At 43.5% G+C, this 14,172-nt stretch overlaps 1 protein-coding gene across 4 annotated transcripts in view; it reads right to left on the bottom strand.

The window, feature by feature from the left end:
- CPNE4 (copine 4) overlaps nt 1–14,172 on the bottom strand; it is a 347,796-nt gene that overhangs the window by 45,673 nt on the left and 287,951 nt on the right. The gene's annotated exons all lie outside the window — the stretch shown is intronic.

The following is a 14,172-nucleotide window of genomic DNA, read 5'->3' as shown; positions in this document are numbered from 1 at the left end:
GAAGAGGAAGTTCCCCATTTTTTTCTTTTTCTTTTCTTTCCTTTTGTGGTTTTGTTTGTTAATCCTTTCCTAAGGATACTTTTCCATTGATTTTTCAGAGAGTGGAAGGGAGAGGGAGAGACAGAGAGAGAAACATCGATGTGAGAGAGACACATTGGTTGGTTGCCTCCTGCACGCACCCTGACCAGGGCTGGGGATTGCAACTGGGGTAACATGCTCTTGACCGGAATTAAAGCCGGGACCCTTCAGTCCATGGGCCAACGCTCTATCCACTGAGCCAAACCAGTGAGGGCCCCATTTTTTTCCAGGGTGGAGGCTGGACTAGGGTCTCAAGTACTTTAGATAATGCTTTTACATCGTAAACCAGTGATTTGCATCAAGAAAGTCCCAGACCTCAAATAAGATCAAGGCAGCAAAGGATGTTTTCCTTAGAATACTGAGATTGTAAGAGGCAGCCTGGTCCTCCCTCAGAACGTACATCCCAATGGCCAGTCCTGCCTGGAAAACTCAAGCTATAAATCTTTTTTCTGATCCTGTGGGATGCCCCACAAACCTAAAATAAAAGAGGTCCAAAAGGAGACATAATTTCCCCCTAAATTTATTCCTGCTCATTTATTTTCTATCACAGTAAATTGTACCAACACCCATCCTGTTGCTACAAAGAGAAAACTGGGTATCATTCCTGAGAGTCCTCTCTCCCCTCACACTCCCACACTGACTCCTGTGTGTTCTGTCTTCTAAATAAGGCCTAACTCCAGCTCTTCTCTCCATTTGCACTGCCCCTCCTCACCTGCATCACTGTAACAGCCCCCTCCTGGTCTCCGTGCCTCCCTCATACTCCCTCTCCACCCCTAGTCCAATACTCACGCTCGCTGCCTGCTTAAACCAAAATGTACATAGGTAATGGATTTTCCAAGGCCTTCCATGATCTTACTCCCTAAATATTCCAAAATTTGCCCTTTATAATTCATGCTACTGTATTGTAAGGTACTCTAATATGTGGTTGGTTGGAATCAAAAGCATTTGCTAAGATTTTCTTTTGAGGCATCTTAAAGAAAAACTAATTTCTCAGCTTTTGCTCTATCTTTAGCTGTGGAGGCTTTGGTAGATTATTTTGCTCACAAAATGTATTAATAAGCCCTTTCGTTTTGAAACAGAATGGATTAAAATAACTCAGAATGGAAGAGGCTAAGACAAAAGGGGCTAAACTGCTCTGCTGAGTAAAGCAATGGTGAAGTTGAGCTTTCCCTTCATAAGGAGAGACAGAGTGGGGCTCAGGGAGGGGGCTCAGGGGGGTAGGTTGGGAAGAACCTAGGGCATGATTCATCAGAAGCTGAAGATGGGCCTACCATTGGACACGAGGGTGGTCATGAGAGGCCGGTAAGGCACTCTTGAAACTGCTAATTCTCAAGGTCCAGTTTTTACATATCCCTCCGTGACCCTTTCTACTTCCCCTCTGCCATTATCCCCGACACTCCCAGAGTGACCTGGAGAATAAAGGAGAGGGGCTGTGTCCATGTTTGGGGACAAGCACCCCAGGGAGCAGTTTGAGATAGCCCACGTGATGACTGAGAACTGGATGGGGAGCAGGACTATGGAGAAAGAGCTTGAGAGATGAGAACTAGGAGTAGAACTCCCCAGACATACTGGGGAGGGTGGTCGACTTCTGCAGTCACATGGCATTAGAATTCAAGGTATCCTATTTAGATTTTAAAAGAAATTCTGACCCCAGAAAGTTGGAGAATAACAAAATTCAATTAAAAATTTAGCCCTGGCTGGGTGGCTCAGTTGGTTGGAGCATTGTCCTGTACACGAAAGATTGCAGATTCTATTCCCGGTCAGAACACATACCTAGGTTGTGGGTTCCATCCCCTTTCCAGGTGCATAAGGAAGGCAACCAATTGATGTTTCTCTCTCTCTCTCTCTCTCTCTCTCTCTCTCTCTCTCTCTCTCTCTTTCTCTTCCTCTGTCAACATATCTTCAGGTGAGGATTAAAAAAAATAATTACTTAACTGACACTAACTCTTTGGTCATTAAATGTTCACTCCACTGGTAGATGCTAAAAGCAAGCTATCAGTAGTAGCTTTTCTGTTAAGTAATGAGGGCAATGCAGAGTCCCCAGGTGACCCATGAAGGACATATGTGTGTACAAGTCCCAAACTGCTGTTGTTACCAGCCACTGAGATTATTATAAGCATAACCTAGTGAAGGAAACATTTAAGTACTTAAAAACACTGCCATATGAAAAGGTATTTCAATTTTTGACTCCAAAGGGGGGGGCATTTTCAAGAGGAATTTATAAAGAAGTAACAAAGAAAGCATTTACTAATATTTATACCTGTCTAAAAACAAAATAATCTGTGAAAGACTGAATGTTTCATTTCTGGAAAGTTCAAATAGAAATGGCAGGACTACACGTAGTAGTAAAATGTAGTAGAGAAAGTTGAAAAGAGAATGTTACAGGGGATTCAGTGAGATGTTTATTGAACTCACTTCTAAGACGAATTATAGTTGCATAGGTTGCAAAATAAAGTCAATGAAAGGCTTAGCTCCTTCTGGCTGAAATGTCAGTCTATGCACGGTAGATTTGGTAGGAGAGACGGGAGTGTCCTACCTCATTTATTCTAATGGACAGTGGAAGCAATCAATGATCCAGTCATTTGGAAAAATTGCTCAGGATATGCATGTGAACCTCACATAGTCAAACACTATCTATTGATCTGCAGTACTTGTAATCAGGTGTTCTTCTCTGTTTGCTAGTCCCTCCCTGCTAACCCTGACAAATATTTATTACCCGGAGCAAGAAACAAGAAAACTTGCTGGGCCCGGACATAGAAAAGAGGTGCGCTCTCCCCCAGGGGAACACCCCCCTGCCTGTCAGCTTCCCCTCCCCTCCCCCCAAAGGCATTTACCTCCTAACCTCTAAGGGACCCCAGGAGACTTGCAACCAGGGGAGCAATGGGCAGCAGCAGGTCGTCCTGGGCTAACCCCTGAACCTGTCTCCAAGGCCCCCTTTTCTCTGACTCCCCAGTGAGCCAAAGCAGCCCAGCCTGGGCTCTCCTTTTGCTTCTTCTATGCCTTTCCTAATTTCCCTCACCTAAGTGTGTTTTTGCTGCAGGCAATAAATGCTTGCTTGCTTTGCAAAAAAAGAAAAAAGAAGAAAAGAAGGGTGGTTCCTGGGACTCTACTTTAAGGCTCACAGCTTTGCCTCGTAGTAAATACAGCCATGGAATGTCTGACAGGCACATCCTCACCCCTCTACCTTTGGGAAGGAGCAAATAAGAAGGTGAAGGGGACAGAAGCAAATAAATAAACGGATGTGGACTGAGCAGTACAGATTGTTGGTTACAGAACAGCCACAGAGTTGTGAAGTACAGCATAGGAAATATAGTCAATAATATTGTAATAACTATTTATGGGGCCAGGTGGGACGTGAAATATTGGGGGGAACAGTCTATAAAGTACATGATCGTCTACCATTCTGTGGTACACCTGGAACGAATACAGAATAATGTTGAATGTAAAGTGTAATTAAAAAATAAATAAAAGAAGGGAAGTGGAAGCAGCCTTCTTAACACGCCCCTGCATTGGGAAAGAGGATAGAAGTTCCCTTCTTTAAGCGAAGGCGTGTAACTCTTCCTGCCCCACTACCCACAGCAGAATAGTGAAAAAGCAAGAGGGGATGGACACATACTCTGATTTGTCACAAAATCTTAAGTGAAACCACTTCCTCCGTTTCTTTGCCCTTTCTTAGGTTTCCCATCATGCTTTAGTTACTGTTCCCCCTTCCACCTGCCAAGCACCGCAGTCAAGGTGTCTATAATGAGCTCTCTGGGGCAGAGGGAGTGACTCCCGAGCTGGAGGAAGAGCCAGGCTTGACAGCATCCGGTCCTGGCCTCCCAGGGGCAGGCACCGCCCCTGACATGGGCCTGCTCCTTCCATCGGCTGGCATTTCTCACCGTGGCAGTGGCAGAATTCTGTTTTGACCTTTCTCAGAAGGGATCCCCAAAGAAGGAAGACACAGCGGGGCAGAAAAATAAAAACACCGTCTTTCCCTCTCTCCCCGCCGGGAAGCTGGCGGTAGCAGCTCTGAGGGGGCTGACAGAGGAACAGGTCTTGGTGAAAAGTGAACAGATGCGCTGCCCTGCAGAAACGCGGACACAGAGGCAGGTTCTCCGTGTGAATCGAGGAGGAGCCTTGACAGACCTGCGGGGGATCAGAAGCTCAGAACTCTCTGCAAGCCGGAGAGCCTGCTTGAGTCCTTACGGCTTACAGTGCAGCTTAGGTATTCCGTCTGAACAGGTCGGAGCTCGACAGATGGTCTCATCAGCTCCCTCCTTTTACAGAGAAGGAAACTGATGGCACAGGATGCAGTGACTTCTGCAAGCTCACCGAGTGCAGGATGGGGCTAACATCCGGGTCTCCTGCCTCCCTGATCTCACCACTGCTAAATAAATACCAAACTGTAATAATGAAAACACACACACACACACACACACACACACACACACACACACACACTTACTATGTAACAGACTTATTAGCTATGTACTGCTCTGAGCACCTCGTTTATATCAACTCAACTTATTCTTCATTCCGCTCATTTTACAGATGAGATAACCAAGGCACAGAGAGGTGAAGTACGTGTCCCAAGACCACACAGCTAACGCTAGGTATCTTTGAACCAGAAGCTGAATTTCCTAGATTGTCTTACCTCATCAATGTGTTTATGGCTTTTAATCCTTTAAGATAACACAGAACTGACAATGTTATTATTATTATTACTCTTTACTGGTAAGGTAATTGTCATTCAATGGGGTCATTCACAGGCTTAGAGAGGTTAAGTGATTTTACTGGACACTTGGAAAGTGACCAAGATTCTGACTCAGTTTTCTCGGAAGGGTACCAAGAATCTACCTTCAAAGCAAGCAACTGGCCAGTTTGGATGCATGTGGTCCCTAGACGTATTGAGAAGCATTGGACAGGAAATCCAGGAGTCTATGGTTTATGACAATGGCGGTAATAATTACAACTAGAGTAATTATATCATGGCTCACACTGCCTTCAAGTCAATAAGAAAGCCAACCACAGATAAAAAACAAAATTCAAGGGCCATTGTGGCTCCTAAACGATCATTCAATGCAGCGCTGCTCTGAGCAGGCAAACAAAATCCCAAAATGTCATGCTCATGAGTGTCAGACTGCGAGATGCCCTGGAGGGAAGGGCACTGCTTACGCTGGCTTTATCTTGCCAGCTCACACATCTCTGCTGGCCCGCAGCCAAGCCCAGAGACTGTCCACAATGAAGTGTGTCACTCCTGGAAGTTGTCTTTGGAGATTTATGGCTTCGTGAGACTTGGTTAGTTCAGATAAGCTTCAGAGGCTCCCAAACGCTTGTCCAAACCTTTTTAGCTTCATACCTCGCTACTCTTTAGGAAGATGGAAGCTCCTAAGGCTGAGTGGGCCGAGCGAAGAGGCCGGCTTTGACAGTGACATATGCCTCCGGCTTTCTACAAGAGCTCTAGCTTCATGACCTGAGCCATTTACTCTGCATTGGCTCAACCTCTACCAGGTTGACAGCTGTAAGATCTATCTAGGAAGCCGACATTCCATTTGAGAATCTCCCCATTTGATTTCTATAGCATATAGATCTACTTTAACAGGTGTTGATATTTCCTCTGGAAACATCAAGCTAAATTAAAAAAAAAAATTAAATTCTTATTTGGTAAGGGGAGGAGGGGAAGGCTTCCTAACCCAATTGAAAAAGGCGAATTCCAGTTGAACGATGAGCCCTGAGTAAATGCCCTTTGACCGACTGAATAGGGGTGGTATGCGCAGTGTGAGCTTTATTTAAGTCCTGCTGGTCAGAGGTCACAACTCCCCATGCTTTTTGTCCTGCCACTTCAGTTGTTTCTAAGAGCATTTGAGCTATTTCTGTGTACCAGGCACCCATTGCCCAAGTTCTTTAAGCACATTTTATTTAATCCTCACAACAACCTATTAGGCAGGCATTGATCACACTTTGAAGAAAACTGAAGTTATAGTAGGTAACATTTCTGAGGCCATTTAGGTTAAAAATGATAAGGTGGGGATCTGAACCTTGGTCTCTTAGGAAAGAGTCTCTGATTTTCCATACACCATAAGGTCTATTTATTCATCACTGAATGCACACTTACTGAGTATCTGCTCTGTTTTCTGTAAATTTCTGAGAGCACTGATTGCATTATAGTTAATACAGAATGCTATCTCACTATTTTTATGCAGTCAACTCACCCCAGCATTTACCAAGTCCGAGAGCACGCTATAGAATTTCTTGGTTGGATTGACTCTCTATAGGCGAGTCAGAGATACAAAGTACTTTAAAAGGAATGACATAATAAGACTAGCGGTGTAGAGAGATCACTCTGGCTGCTTAGTGGAGTATGAATGAACAGGAGAATCAGAAGTCCATTGAAGGCCTGTGACATGGAAAAGATTACAGAGGTATTAAGAAAGTGGAAACGATAGGTCTCAATCTCTAAGTAGATGTTAGGGTTGAGAAAGAAGAAGAAGAAATTGAGGATTATCCACCTAAGCTTCTGGCTTGGGTTATCCAATGTACCATTTGCCCAGATGGGAATCCCAGGAAGGAGAACCAAGGGATAGTTGGAGGGGAAGGGGTAGTTTGGAATTTGGCCATGCTGCTTGTTGAGTTCCACATTCCTGACCTCTAACAAACACCACGATTCTCTGGACTCATGACAGGCAATCATTGTTTCTTCTAGCAAAATGCCCGTGTCTCTGTTTCTAAATGAGTCGTGCTGCTTGTGGCTTATTGATTGCTATAATTTGATGCCTGAAGACAACCTTTCATTGGGTCCCCGAGGAGGAAAAGGCACGTGACGATCAGGAAAAACACACAGATGACTCCATTTGTGTGGCTTAATCGGTCTGGAAACCACAGGCTGGCAACGTGGGACTCACTGGCAGCCAGGAGGGAGTCTTGGCACAGCCAGGCAACTTGATTATTGTGTATTTCCAGCATCAGCTCATTTACTTGCTTCTCTTGTTTAATCACTGCTTATGCAGCCATCATAGGAGTTCATGACTTGGAAGTTCTTTTAAAAAAGGGGCAAAACAAATTCTAAAAACATGGAGAAATGAGCCACTCCTAACCAATCACATGAAATGATCTGTGGAAAACAGTTTGTTGCTGCCATGTCCAAGCCAAGTCTGGGTGTTTAAATTGGACTAATCATCTATCCATAAGACAATGTGAAATAAACTCAGGTATTCTAGTCGGTTCACTAGACTATTCGGGTTCCTCTTGCTTCATCACCGCCATTGACTTTGGTCCGTGTGCTGTTCTAGCATCTATAATGTTTCTTTGGCTTGCTTGGACATCTAGCTTATCCTTTGAGCACAACAGGGCCTGCGATGCTCAGTAGTCATTGGGGCCTACAAGTCCTCAGGAATCTTCTCACTCATGCCTTCTTTTGGGGCAACTATCACATCTGACCAGATCTGGATCCTGAGTCCCCATCCATTGGCTTTTGAATAAAGCCTCGTGTAGACTTTACTTCAAGCACCCTTGAAACCAGGCTTAAACTAATTCAATTCTTCTTGTTTTTTTGAAATTTCATTTAGTTATTTGTGATAGGGTCTCTGTCACTTGGCCTTTCTATGCAGACTCAGCCAGTCATGGTTCCTCTGAGCATCATTGAGTTATGAAGCATGCTCATCTAGTGTGAGAAAAAGAGTTTGGAAGTTCCTGGATGATACAAAAAGAACCAAAATTTTTTACTAAGTGGTTAGTCTAAAATAGTTACTGAGTGAAACTTGTCTAAGAGAATAGTTTCTTCTCTTCTAAACAATAGTAACTATAGACAGACTTTGAGTAGAACACTTTCATGAGAGATAGAAGGACTTGGTTCTATGAGCCAGCCAAATAGATATCCTATTCTTTTCATCTGGATGAAGTCAGAAACACATTAGCAAGATGGACAAGCAGAGAGCTGAGATTTTGACAGTATTAAGCAGGACCACTGACCTGTCTTATCAGGCTTATTACCCAAGTAATTGAACCTTTCTTCTTCTTCCATTTCTATCACTGGACAGACCAATAGCTTTATTTGTCTTTGAGGAGATGAAACAGAACTTCTTTACCTGGAAGTGTAAACCCATCCATAAACTGATGGGAACAGCCCTTCTGTAACAGCCTCATCAATAACTACTTTGGGAGGCCAGCAAAAGTAGTGAAAACTATTAGAAACTTCTGGCTATCATAACAGTCAATGTATTTTCAATGGCATTTTTTTTTTATAAATGGAGCCAAGTTTCCATCTAAATTCCATTCTCTACATCAAAGCTATCATATGAAAGAAGAGACATAAAAAAACTTACTAATCCATATAGTAGCAAAGCATTTTAAAAGTTCATTCCACAGAGTACCAATTCTGCAGGAGGTTAATAGGCATTAATGAAAAATAAAAAAGGGCTGGATCCTCAAATACGTTTGGGTTACCCTGGGATAATAGAAGTTAAACAGCTTCCTCTATGGTAGGGTTTGCCAGAGCCTTTGAAATGCCAATGTGCTGGGCACAGTTACTAGAGTGAGGCAAACCAGCAACCAAGGGTACAAAATTTAAGGAAGCACTATTCTCAGAGCACTGCGGGTGAAGAGTTTTTCCTTGCAGGAAGCTGAGAGTGAGTGCTTCCTTTAATTTTGCAACCAATACACCTGTTACCTTACCCTAGTCCAGCTCCTGTTAATGTGCACTGTGAATAATTTTCAAGATTAGGGTGTACTATACAGCATTTCCCAATTTATATGGGCAAGGAACTTGTATGTGCATTGGTAGATAGGTAAAATGTGTCATGAGATTAGTGTCTTGTGAAAAGAAGTTTGAGAAGTAGATTTATTTTTTCCACTCATTCAATAAATAGTTTTTGAGCATCTAGTATGGTACCAAATAATAGCAGGGCACTGGGGATATGAAAAGAAAGAGGAAATAGTCCCTTTCCTTAAAATGTTGACATTTAACCCTGGCCAGCATTGCTCAGTGGTTAGAGTGTCAGCCCATGCACGTAAGGGTTGCAGGTTTTAACCCCAGTCCAGGTTGGGGTGCATGCGGAAGGCAACCAATCAATGTATCTCTCTCACATCGATATTTTCTCTCTCCCCCTCCTCCTCCTCTTTCCTCCCTCCTTTCCACTCTCTCAAAAAGCCAAATCAGCCATAACCAGTTTGGCTCAGTGGATAGAGTGATGGCCTACGGACTGAAAGGTCCCAGGTTCGATTCTGGTCAAGGGCATGTACCTTGGTTGTGGGTACATCCCCAGTAGGGGGTGTGCAGGAGGCAGCTGATCTATGTTTCTAACTCTCTATCCCTCTCCCTTCCTTTCTGTAAAAAATCAATAAAATATATTTAAAAAAACAAAAAAAACCCCAAAAAACAAATCAATGGGAAAAATATCCTCGGGAGAGAACAACAACAAAAATGTTGAAATTTAGTGGGAAAAATTAGTCCAAGAATACAATTTAGTAAGTGCCACACTAGAGGTGCTTCTAATGCAGAGTACTGTGGGATTGGACAGCATCTGACTCATACTGGAGTTTGAGGAAAGCCAGCAAAGGATTCGCAGTGGACCTGAGCAGGGAAGCTGAGTTTTGAAGAATAAATGCAATGAATCCTGGGATATGAGAGGGTGACAAGTCTGCCAGGCAGAAGGAACAGCACGTGTGCACTGTGTGTCCTGGGTAGAAGAACCGGCGGTGTGTCTTCTGTGAAGGGGCCATGGAGGAAGACAGCTGTACTTGCAATTGCTGTCTTTAAAGAAAGGGTATCCTGGGAGGTTCCTAAGATTGGAGCATGAAGAGCACGTGCATGGACACATATATATAAACACCCTTCACAGACCAATGTGCAACCAGCAGGACAATCAACAGAACGAGGAAGAAGATCAAACTCCTAGTCATGCCTATAGGGCCCCGAAAGTCTCTGCCCACTTTTCAAGACTCATTTTCTCCCCACCTGCCTCTCTCCCTCTCCCTCTCAGGACTTCCACCACACAGACATTCCTTCATATTCCTGCTTCTATCAGGGCCTCCGCACACGCTGTTCCCTCTGCCTAGAATGTTTTCCTAGAAATTCTGTTCAAAAGTCAGGGTATCGCTTAAATGTGCCTTCCTCAGGTAGTCAAACTTGATCCTGCTTGTTTTAAACTCTCTTCTTTCCCTGTACTTTATTGAACATCTTGGATAATGTGTTTTCATATAATAATCCCTATAACGATTACCTGATGAATTTCTGTCTCCCCCATAAGCTGTAAGTTAGCTCCAGGGACAGCAACCACTTCTGTTTCACTTACCATTTTATTCCAAACAGCTGGCACAGAACCTTGTGCACCGTAAGTATATTTGCTGAATGGCTGTGTGCAGAGTTGATTAGCTCTCCAGTGTAGTGTGGGGTTGTTGCTGGAGGGGACCCGTTTCCTACCCATGTGACCAGTTACCACCAAGGGACTGTGACCTGTTTGCCCTCTGGGCTGAAGTGGATAAGAAGGGGCCATGCTTTCTCGTCTCTCGCCCTAGAGTACATTAGCTGGAGTGAAGGATTTGAAGGCTTTATCAGTGGTTCTCAACCTTCTGGCCCTTTAAACACAGTTCCTCATGCTGTGACCCCAACCATAAAATTATTTTCGTTGCTACTTCATAACTGTAATGTTGCTACTGTTATGAATCGTAATGTAAATATCTGATATGCAGGATGGTCTTAGGCGACCCCTGTGAAAGGGTCGTTCGACTCCCAAAGGGGTCGCGACCCACAGGTTGAGAACTGTTGCTTTAGATGGAGCTACAAGGTGAGAAGATATGGATCCCTGAGTCACTGTATGGAGATTGTCCACGGAACACCCAATTAGGTTATCTATGGCCGAGAAATAAGCTTTCATTTTACTAAGCCACTGATAACTCAGTTTTAAAAAAATACATGTAAAAGAATCAATGGAAGATTAAAAAGCAGTCCAGACATGATGAGAAGAGACCTGGCTCTCTAGACTACATCAGCCACGGCTTTTAAACGACATTAAATAAAGAGGAGCCGGAACTTAATAGAAATCCTACTTTTATCTTATTTATGTTTGTTCAGATAAACTGTACAGTGAAATGATGACAACCTTCACTCCAGACCATGGAGTTGATTATTCTCCCTTCATCCAGTTAATTTATGAGCCCCTGCTAGACTGTTACAAATGCCCTCCTGGGCTGGACAAAAAAATACCTGACTTTCAATAACAAGCTTCTCATGCTCAGAATGAGTGACACTAGGTTAGCATAACTCAGTGGTTCCCAAACTTATTTGGCCTACCGCCCCCTTTCCAGAAAATATATTACTCAGCGCCCCCTGGAAATTAATTATTTTTAAATTTTAATAGCAATTAAACAGAAAGATATATGTATTAATGTTTCTACCTTTTTCGTAAAATATAGTAAAGAAAGGTGTACATTAGAAACATTGAAGTTTGAAATTATGAAACTATTTATTGAACTCAGAATAGAAAGGTAATACAAAAAAAGTTAAAACAAATGCACCTGTGGCCATCACCGCCCCCCTGGATCGCTGCAGCGCCCACCAGGGGGCGGTAGCGCCCACTTTGGGAATCACTGGCATAACTCCTTTAAGAATGTTGCTTTACCAAGATCTGATTTTGAGTGTGCCGTACATTATATGAGTGAAACCCTTCAATTAAACCAACTCCTCTTTGCCCTTTTTCTCTCTTCTTTCACAAATTTTTTTGAGCACTAACCATGGCCCAGGTACTGTGCTAGTCACTGGCGATAAAATGATGAACAAGACAGTCACCACATCTGCCATCATGCAGCTTACAATCTAGCAGGAAAGACAGACAACTAACTAAGCAATTACAATGCAGAATGATAAGGGCTATTGTAGAGAGTGCCCAGGGTGCTATGGGAACACTGTGCGGGGCCAGTAGAGCAGATGCTCTCAGTATGTTCCACCCATATCACCATTTTGGGGCACACCAACTCTTGATATCCTTTCACTCCCAACACCCAGCACATATGTCTTTGTTAGAGGACATCGCTAAGCTACCAGACTTCTGTGTGTGTGTGTGTGTGTGTGTGTGTGTGTGTGTGTGTGTGTGTGTGTAGTGCTTGAAGTTTTGGGGGGCAGCCCTTAACCAGTGACTGGCATGCGGAAGTTTAAATGTCCCTGAATGAGACAACTCTGAGACATGACTACACAGTTTCCAGGTATTCCTGGTAGGACTGAGCCAAATTTCCCACTTTCGAGACTGCTTGATATCTTATCCTTGCTTTGCCTCCTTCCCTTCACTATTCCCTCTTGCCCATCCCCCTATCAGTTATTCCTTGGGACACACTTACATGATTCCTTATTTCAGGGTTAGCTTCTAGAGGGCCCAACCTATGACAGGCATCTAACCCAGTCCAGAAAGTCAGGAAAGACTCTTGGAAGTTAAGCCACTGAAGGTGATGTCTGGTAGTCAACCAACTGTATGGGGAGTGGGTGGAAAAGAAAGAAGTTACAGGACATCCAGGCATTTCTCCTGGAGAAGCTGTGATTGGGTACAAATCACTTTCCTGAATCCATCTTCATTTTCCCTTTTGGCAAATGTTATGGCGCGCTCACATCTTCCTTAAGCTCTATGTCAATGGTATAAAAATACCTGTTTCCTCATGATCAATATTTATCAGGGGGTTTCTTTTTAAAACCACAAAACAAAATATATTTGTCCTCCCTCTATTGATGGATTCATTGCTTGTATCAGCCTGAATAATGCCTTGGCAAAAATGGGAGCGGGCTAGTCCATTAGACTTCATCATATAAATTATCCTTGATGGAGACGGTCCCTCTTCATCAATACTGATGTGGCTGTGTCATCAATTTAATAGCTGAATGCTAAGGACCATTAAACCTAGCACTGCTTGCCATATCATTATTTATAATAGTGCCCGAGAGTAACATGTAATTAATTCTGTGACTGATTGACAAAGGAAATTGCAGGGTAATTAATCATATTGTATAAACACTTGTCACTGGGCTACATGCAGGATGTGAAGGTTGACTTGTGATGTGTCAGCACTTCCCTGTCTAGATGGTTGTTCTGGGCTCCTGTGAGGCCCAACACTGAGAGGGACTTGATTTCAAATCCAGATTTAAAGCTGGTTGCTGCACCTTAACCTTTAACCTGTGTCCTTTGGGGCAGGGAAGGGGGGCGGTGACATGATGCAGAATCTGCACGTTCCCCTTTATCTGGAATGGCTTTCTCTTTTTAGGTCTCCCCCACTCATGATTTTTTCCCTTTGTTCACGAGTCTCTGTTTTTATTTAGTTTTCCTTTAAAACAAGCAATTTACACTCTTCTGTAATAGTTTCCTCTCCCTAAGGCTTTGTTGTAACTTGCTCTCCTCTTTGAGCTGACCGGGAATGAGTGACCACGAGCAAGGATAGTGGAGACCAAGTTAGGGTTTTCCTCTCATGTATGACTGCTTTGTAAAGTTGACAGGTACCCAGAAGGGATGGCTTCTCTGCCCGTGATGGCTACTTGTGATTTCAGAAACTCCATCTCTGTGTGGCCAAGAGAAAGGCTGAGACCATGACTGATACTCTTTCCAGAGAAAAAGTTGGCTAATGGAAAGATATGACTCCAACACTAGTGTGAGTTACTTCTGTCCGTATACTGAGGCTAATATACGATACATTAACATGGCTGCCTGTAGAAATTGGACCCTGCGGTTAGGTGAGGTTTTCCCTGAAGTGTGGAGGCAATGTTTGAAATATTAGTCATAGAAGAAGAGTCAGGGTCTTGGAGTGGTAGAAGAGAGGGTTCTCTTAGGGCTAGACTAGGATGGCAAATACCAGGCACAGCTATTATCATTCATTTCCCCTACTATTCTCTGCCAATCCTCTTATCCTCCCCCTCTGTAGACATCACCAGCCAATCACTCTACCTTCCTCAGTGATTGGGATAAAACCTCTGAGTCCTCCTCAATCCAGCATCCCAGTCCGTACCTGTCTATTGTTCAAAGTTGGAATCTAAGATTAAAACCCATTTCATATTGTCAGTCTCAAGTCTGCTGAGTCAGAATATGGCTCTATCTAGTATACGCTGATGGCAGGCTGAGTGCTTGGAGGGAGAGAACTCCTTGA

Source organism: Myotis daubentonii, chromosome 14 (genome assembly GCF_963259705.1).
Source record: "Myotis daubentonii chromosome 14, mMyoDau2.1, whole genome shotgun sequence".
Taxonomy (NCBI): domain Eukaryota; kingdom Metazoa; phylum Chordata; class Mammalia; order Chiroptera; family Vespertilionidae; genus Myotis; species Myotis daubentonii.
Note: the sequence above shows the minus strand (reverse complement) of the source record. Positions and strands in the feature narration are given on the sequence as shown.